Below are 8,435 nucleotides of genomic sequence, written 5' to 3' on the forward strand. Positions count from 1 at the left end.
GAGTAATTTTTTTTATATTAAAAAGGGCTCCGGTTCGAGTCCGGGCTAAGCCATTTCCAAACGAGAAATAATTTAATCTCCAATGGTAGAAATGTCAATTCTGATCAATCAAAATATTTCCAATGTTTGGTTGTTATTTCAAGTTTAACGTAAGGGGTAAAACCGTACTTTCATCAGCTAGGTTTCTTCCTCCTCTTCTTTCGCCAATGTTTGTTGTTATTTGGTCATCAAAGAAATGGCTAAAACTATCTTTTCATATTCTGAGTTTCTTCTTCTTCCTGTTCCCATCTAATTGTGAAAAATCACTATAGTGAGAGGAACATAGTTTTGATTAACTCTAAAAAAGTATGTTCATTGACCATTGCATAACTCACATTTTGGTTATCAGTTAACAATAAATCTAACCGAGTCCGTCGATTATGTAACAAGGTTTTCGTGCCTCAATTTGGGATTTGATTTTCCTTGTGCTACTTTATTTACGGGTTGATAAAAAAACATTTATTTAAAATAATTGATGCAATTAATTTATATATTTTTAATATTTTAATATTAATTATTCAAATATGTATGACGATAAATGCTAAATAAGTTTTGCTGTGTAGTTATTAAAATTACTTCACCAAAAAATTTGTTTTAAATATAGATTCGTCTCATCAAATAGCTTGAAAAATTTGTATCACTCAATATTTTTTCTGTTTTTGAATTTTGTACTGTTCAACTGGCTGAATCGATTTTTACTTTTATCTGCCTTTCCTTAACCATATATCCCCATTCTCACATGCTAAAAGTGAAATAGGATGATTTAGGACTGATCCATTTTAGAGCCATTTTGAATATAGGAGTTGCAGATATAAAGTTTAAATTAAACTTACGAAAAGCAATGAACTAATTTCTCTAATACTGTTCATTATTGTTTACATCTTATCTAGTAATGCATTACTCTGACCTCCATACGATCTGGATCATTGTACAATTAATTAGTTAATGCCCAAAAAACACAGATGGTTTTGTGGTTTAGTTGGTTATCACGTCAATCTAACACACTGAAGGTCTCCTGTTCAAGTCTGGGCGAAGCCATTACAAAACGAATAGTTTTTTTTATATTAAAAAGGTCCGGTTCGAGTCCGGGCTAAGCCATTTCCAAACGAGAAATAATTTAATCTCCAATTGTAGAAATGTCAATTCTGATCAATCAAAATATTTCCAATGTTTGGTTGTTATTTCAAGTTTAACGTAAGGGGTAAAACCGTACTTTCATCAGCTAGGTTTCTTCCTCCTCTTCTTTCGCCAATGTTTGTTGTTATTTGGTCATCAAAGAAAGGGCTAAAACTATCTTTTCATATTCTGANTAAAAAGGTCCGGTTCGAGTCCGGGCTAAGCCATTTCCAAACGAGAAATAATTTAATCTCCAATTGTAGAAATGTCAATTCTGATCAATCAAAATATTTCCAATGTTTGGTTGTTATTTCAAGTTTAACGTAAGGGGTAAAACCGTAATTTCATCAGCTAGGTTTCTTCCTCCTCTACTTTCGCCAATGTTTGTTGTTATTTGGTCATCAAAGAAAGGGCTAAAACTATCTTTTCATATTCTGAGTTTCTTCTTCCTCCTGTTCCCACCTAATTGTGAAAAATCATTATAGGTGAGGAACATAGCTTTCATTAATTCTAAAAAAAAAATGTTCATTGACTATTGCATAACTTACATTTTGGTTCTCCGTTAACAATAAATCTAACCGAGTCCATCGATTATGTGCCTCAATTTGGGATTTGATTTTGCTTGTGCTACTTTATTTACGGGTTGATAAAAAAACATTTATTTAAAATAAGTGATGCAATTAATTTATATATTTTTAATATTTTAATATCAATTATTCAAATATGTGTGACGATAAATGCTAAATAAGTTTTGCTGTGTAATTATTAAAATTACTTCACCAAAAAATTTGTGTTAAATATAGATTCGTCTAATCAGATAGCCTGAAAAATTTGTATCACTCAATATTTTTTCTGTTTTTGAATTTTGTACTGTTCAACTGGCTGAATCGATTTTTATTTTTATCTGCATTTTCTTAACCATATATCCCCATTCTCACATGCTAAAAGAGAAATAGGATGGTTTAGGACTGATCCATTTTAAAGCCATTTTGAATATAGGAGTCGCAGATATAAAGTATAAATTAAATTTACGTAAAGCAATGAACTAATTTCTCTAATACTGTTCATTATTGTTTACATCTTATCTAGTAATGCATTACTCTGACCTCCATACGATCTGGATCATTGTACAAATAATTAGTTAATGCCCAAAACACACAGATGGTTTTGTGGTTTAGTTGGTTATCACGTCAATCTAACACACTGAAGGTCTCCTGTTCAAGTCTGGGCGAAGCCATTACAAAACGAGTAGTTTTTTTTATATTAAAAAGGTCCGGTTCGAGTCCGGGCTAAGCCATTTCCAAACGAGAAATAATTTAATCTCCAATGGTAGAAATGTCAATTCTGATCAATCAAAATATTTCCAATGTTTGGTTGTTATTTCAAGTTTAACGTAAGGGTAAAACCGTACTTTCATCAGCTAGGTTTCTTCCTCCTCTTCTTTCGCCAATGTTTGTTGTTATTTGGTCATCAAAGAAATGGCTAAAACTATCTTTTCATATTCTGAGTTTCTTCTTCCTCCTGTTCCCATCTAATTGTGAAAAATCACTATAGTGAGAGGAACATAGTTTTGATTAACTCTAAAAAAGTATGTTCATTGACCATTGCATAACTCACATTTTGGTTATCAGTTAACAATAAATCTAACCGAGTCCGTCGATTATGTAACAAGGTTTTCGTGCCTCAATTTGGGATTTGATTTTCCTTGTGCTACTTTATTTACGGGTTGATAAAAAAACATTTATTTAAAATAATTGATGCAATTAATTTATATATTTTTAATATTTTAATATTAATTATTCAAATATGTATGACGATAAATGCTAAATAAGTTTTGCTGTGTAGTTATTAAAATTACTTCACCAAAAAATTTGTTTTAAATATAGATTCGTCTCATCAAATAGCTTGAAAAATTTGTATCACTCAATATTTTTTCTGTTTTTGAATTTTGTACTGTTCAACTGGCTGAATCGATTTTTATTTTTATCTGCCTTTCCTTAACCATATATCCCCATTCTCACATGCTAAAAGAGAAATAGGATGGTTTAGGACTGATCCATTTTAGAGCCATTTTGAATATAGGAGTCGCAGATATAAAGTATAAATTAAATTTACGTAAAGCAATGAACTAATTTCTCTAATACTGTCCATTATTGTTTACATCTTATCTAGTAATGCATTACTCTGACCTCCATACGATCTGGATCATTGTACAAATAATTAGTTAATGCCCAAAACACAGAGATGGTTTTGTGGTTTAGTTGGTTATCACGTCAATCTAACACACTTAAGGTCTCCGGTTCAAGTCCGTGCGAAGCCATCATAAAACGAGTAATTTTTTTTATATTAAAAAGGGCTCCGGTTCGAGTCCGGGCTAAGCCATCTCCAAATGAGAAATAATTTAATCTCCAATGGTAGAAATGTCAATTCTGATCAATCAAAATATTTCCAATGTTTGGTTGTTATTTCAAGTTTAACGTAAGGGGTAAAACCGTACTTTCATCAGCTAGGTTTCTTCCTCCTCTTCTTTCGCCAATGTTTGTTGTTATTTGGTCATCAAAGAAATGGCTAAAACTATCTTTTCATATTCTGAGTTTCTTCTTCCTCCTGTTCCCATCTAATTGTGAAAAATCACTATAGTGAGAGGAACATAGTTTTGATTAACTCTAAAAAAGTATGTTCATTGACCATTGCATAACTCACATTTTGGTTATCAGTTAACAATAAATCTAACCGAGTCCGTCGATTATGTAACAAGGTTTTCGTGCCTCAATTTGGGATTTGATTTTCCTTGTGCTACTTTATTTACGGGTTGATAAAAAAACATTTATTTAAAATAATTGATGCAATTAATTTATATATTTTTAATATTTTAATATTAATTATTCAAATATGTATGACGATAAATGCTAAATAAGTTTTGCTGTGTAGTTATTAAAATTACTTCACCAAAAAATTTGTTATAAATATAGATTCGTCTCATCAAATAGCTTGAAAAATTTGTATCACTCAATATTTTTTCTGTTTTTGAATTTTGTACTGTTCAACTGGCTGAATCGATTTTTATTTTTATCTGCCTTTCCTTAACCATATATCCCCATTCTCACATGCTAAAAGTGAAATAGGATGGTTTAGGACTGATCCATTTTAGAGCCATTTTGAATATAGGAGTCGCAGATATAAAGTATAAATTAAATTTACGAAAAGCAATGAACTAATTTCTCTAATACTGTTCATTATTGTTTACATCTTATCTAGTAATGCATTACTCTGACCTCCATACGATCTGGATCATTGTACAATTAATTAGTTAATGCCCAAAAAACACAGATGGTTTTGTGGTTTAGTTGGTTATCACGTCAATCTAACACACTGAAGGTCTCCTGTTCAAGTCTGGGCGAAGCCATTACAAAACGAGTAGTTTTTTTTATATTAAAAAGGTCCGGTTCGAGTCCGGGCTAAGCCATTTCCAAACGAGAAATAATTTAATCTCCAATTGTAGAAATGTCAATTCTGATCAATAAAAATATTTCCAATGTTTGGTTGTTATTTCAAGTTTAACGTAAGGGGTAAAACCGTAATTTCATCAGCTAGGTTTCTTCCTCCTCTTCTTTCGCCAATGTTTGTTGTTATTTGGTCATCAAAGAAAGGGCTAAAACTATCTTTTCATATTCTGAGTTTCTTCTTCCTCCTGTTCCCACCTAATTGTGAAAAATCATTATAGGTGACGAACATAGCTTTCATTAATTCTAAAAAAAAATGTTCATTGACTATTGCATAACTTACATTTTGGTTCTCCGTTAACAATAAATCTAACCGAGTCCATCGATTATGTAACACGGTTTTTGTGCCTCAATTTGGGATTTGATTTTGCTTGTGCTACTTTATTTACGGGTTGATAAAAAAACATTTATTTAAAATAAGTGATGCAATTAATTTATATATTTTTAATATTTTAATATTAATTATTCAAATATGTGTGACGATAAATGCTAAATAAGTTTTGCTGTGTAGTTATTAAAATTACTTCACCAAAAAATTTGTGTTAAATATAGATTCGTCTAATCAGATAGCCTGAAAAATTTGTATCACTCAATATTTTTTCTGTTTTTGAATTTTGTACTGTTCAACTGGCTGAATCGATTTTTATTTTTATCTGCATTTTCTTAACCATATATCCCCATTCTCACATGCTAAAAGAGAAATAGGATGGTTTAGGACTGATCCATTTTAGAGCCATTTTGAATATAGGAGTCGCAAATATAAAGTATAAATTAAATTTACGTAAAGCAATGAACTAATTTCTCTAATACTGTTCATTATTGTTTACATCTTATCTAGTAATGCATTACTCTGACCTCCATACGATCTGGATCATTGTACAAATAATTAGTTAATGCCCAAAAAACACAGATGGTTTTGTGGTTTAGTTGGTTATCACGTCAATCTAACACACTGAAGGTCTCCTGTTCAAGTCTGGGCGAAGCCATTACAAAACGAGTAGTTTTTTTTATATTAAAAAGGTCCGGTTCGAGTCCGGGCTAAGCCATTTCCAAACGAGAAATAATTTAATCTCCAATTGTAGAAATGTAAATTCTGATCAATCAAAATATTTCCAATGTTTGGTTGTTATTTCAAGTTTAACGTAAGGGGTAAAACCGTAATTTCATCAGCTACGTTTCTTCCTCTTCTTCTTTCGCCAATGTTTGTTGTTATTTGGTCATCAAAGAAAGGGCTAAAACTATCTTTTCATATTCTGAATTTCTTCTTCCTCCTGTTCCCACCTAATTGTGAAAAATCATTATAGGTGAGGAACATAGCTTTCATTAATTCTAAAAAAAAGTGTTCATTGACTATTGCATAACTTACATTTTGGTTCTCCGTTAACAATAAATCTAACCGAGTCCATCGATTATGTGCCTCAATTTGGGATTTGATTTTGCTTGTGCTACTTTATTTACGGGTTGATAAAAAAACATTTATTTAAAATAATTGATGCAATTAATTTATATATTTTTAATATTTTAATATTAATTATTCAAATATGTATGACGATAAATGCTAAATAAGTTTTGCTGTGTAGTTATTAAAATTACTTCACCAAAAAATTTGTGTTAAATATAGATTCGTCTAATCAGATAGCCTGAAAAATTTGTATCACTCAATATTTTTTCTGTTTTTGAATTTTGTACTGTTCAACTGGCTGAATCGATTTTTATTTTTATCTGCCTTTCCTTAACCATATATCCCCATTCTCACATGCTAAAAGTGAAATAGGATGGTTTAGGACTGATCTATTTTAGAGCCATTTTGAATATAGGAGTTGCAGATATAAAGTTTAAATTAAACTTACGAAAAGCAATGAACTAATTTCTCTAATACTGTTCATTATTGTTTACATCTTATCTAGTAATGCATTACTCTGACCTCCATACGATCTGGATCATTGTACAAATAATTAGTTAATGCCCAAAAAACACAGATGGTTTTGTGGTTTAGTTGGTTATCACGTCAATCTAACACACTGAAGGTCTCCTGTTCAAGTCTGGGCGAAGCCATTACAAAACGAGTAGTTTTTTTTATATTAAAAAGGTCCGGTTCGAGTCCGGGCTAAGCCATTTCCAAACGAGAAATAATTTAATCTCCAATTGTAGAAATGTAAATTCTGATCAATCAAAATATTTCCAATGTTTGGTTGTTATTTCAAGTTTAACGTAAGGGGTAAAACCGTAATTTCATCAGCTAGGTTTCTTCCTCCTCTTCTTTCGCCAATGTTTGTTGTTATTTGGTCATCAAAGAAAGGGCTAAAACTATCTTTTCATATTCTGAATTTCTTCTTCCTCCTGTTCCCACCTAATTGTGAAAAATCATTATAGGTGAGGAACATAGCTTTCATTAATTCTAAAAAAAAATGTTCATTGACTATTGCATAACTTACATTTTGGTTCTCCGTTAACAATAAATCTAACCGAGTCCATCGATTATGTAACACGGTTTTTGTGCCTCAATTTGGGATTTGATTTTGCTTGTGCTACTTTATTTACGGGTTGATAAAAAAACATTTATTTAAAATAAGTGATGCAATTAATTTATATATTTTTAATATTTTAATATTAATTATTCAAATATGTGTGACGATAAACGAGTAGTTTTTTTTGCTGTGTAGTTATTAAAATTACTTCACCAAAAAATTTGTGTTAAATATAGATTCGTCTAATTAGATAGCCTGAAAAATTTGTATCACTCAATATTTTTTCTGTTTTTGAATTTTGTACTGTTCAACTGGCTGAATCGATTTTTATTTTTATCTGCATTTTCTTAACCATATATCCCCATTCTCACATGCTAAAAGTGAAATAGGATGGTTTAGGACTGATCCATTTTAGAGCCATTTTGAATATAGGAGTTGCAGATATAAAGTTTAAATTAAACTTACGAAAAGCAATGAACTAATTTCTCTAATACTGTTCATTATTGTTTACATCTTATCTAGTAATGCATTACTCTGACCTCCATACGATCTGGATCATTGTACAAATAATTAGTTAATGCCCAAAAAACACAGATGGTTTTGTGGTTTAGTTGGTTATCACGTCAATCTAACACACTGAAGGTCTCCTGTTCAAGTCTGGGCGAAGCCATTACAAAACGAGTAGTTTTTTTTTTATATTAAAAAGGTCCGGTTCGAGTCCGGGCTAAGCCATTTCCAAACGAGAAATAATTTAATCTCCAATTGTAGAAATGTCAATTCTGATCAATCAAAATATTTCCAATGTTTGGTTGTTATTTCAAGTTTAACGTAAGGGGTAAAACCGTAATTTCATCAGCTAGGTTTCTTCCTCCTCTTCTTTCGCCAATGTTTGTTGTTATTTGGTCATCAAAGAAAGGGCTAAAACTATCTTTTCATATTCTGAATTTCTTCTTCCTCCTGTTCCACCTAATTGTGAAAAATCATTATAGGTGAGGAACATAGCTTTCATTAATTCTAAAAAAAAATGTTCATTGACTATTGCATAACTTACATTTTGGTTCTCCGTTAACAATAAATCTAACCGAGTCCATCGATTATGTAACACGGTTTTTGTGCCTCAATTTGGGATTTGATTTTGCTTGTGCTACTTTATTTACGGGTTGATAAAAAAACATTTATTTAAAATAAGTGATGCAATTAATTTATATATTTTTAATATTTTAATATTAATTATTCAAATATGTGTGACGATAAATGCTAAATAAGTTTTGCTGTGTAGTTATTAAAATTACTTCACCAAAAAATTTGT

The sequence above is a fragment of the Ipomoea triloba genome, chromosome 2, assembly GCF_003576645.1.
Source record: "Ipomoea triloba cultivar NCNSP0323 chromosome 2, ASM357664v1".
In the NCBI taxonomy this organism is placed as follows: domain Eukaryota; kingdom Viridiplantae; phylum Streptophyta; class Magnoliopsida; order Solanales; family Convolvulaceae; genus Ipomoea; species Ipomoea triloba.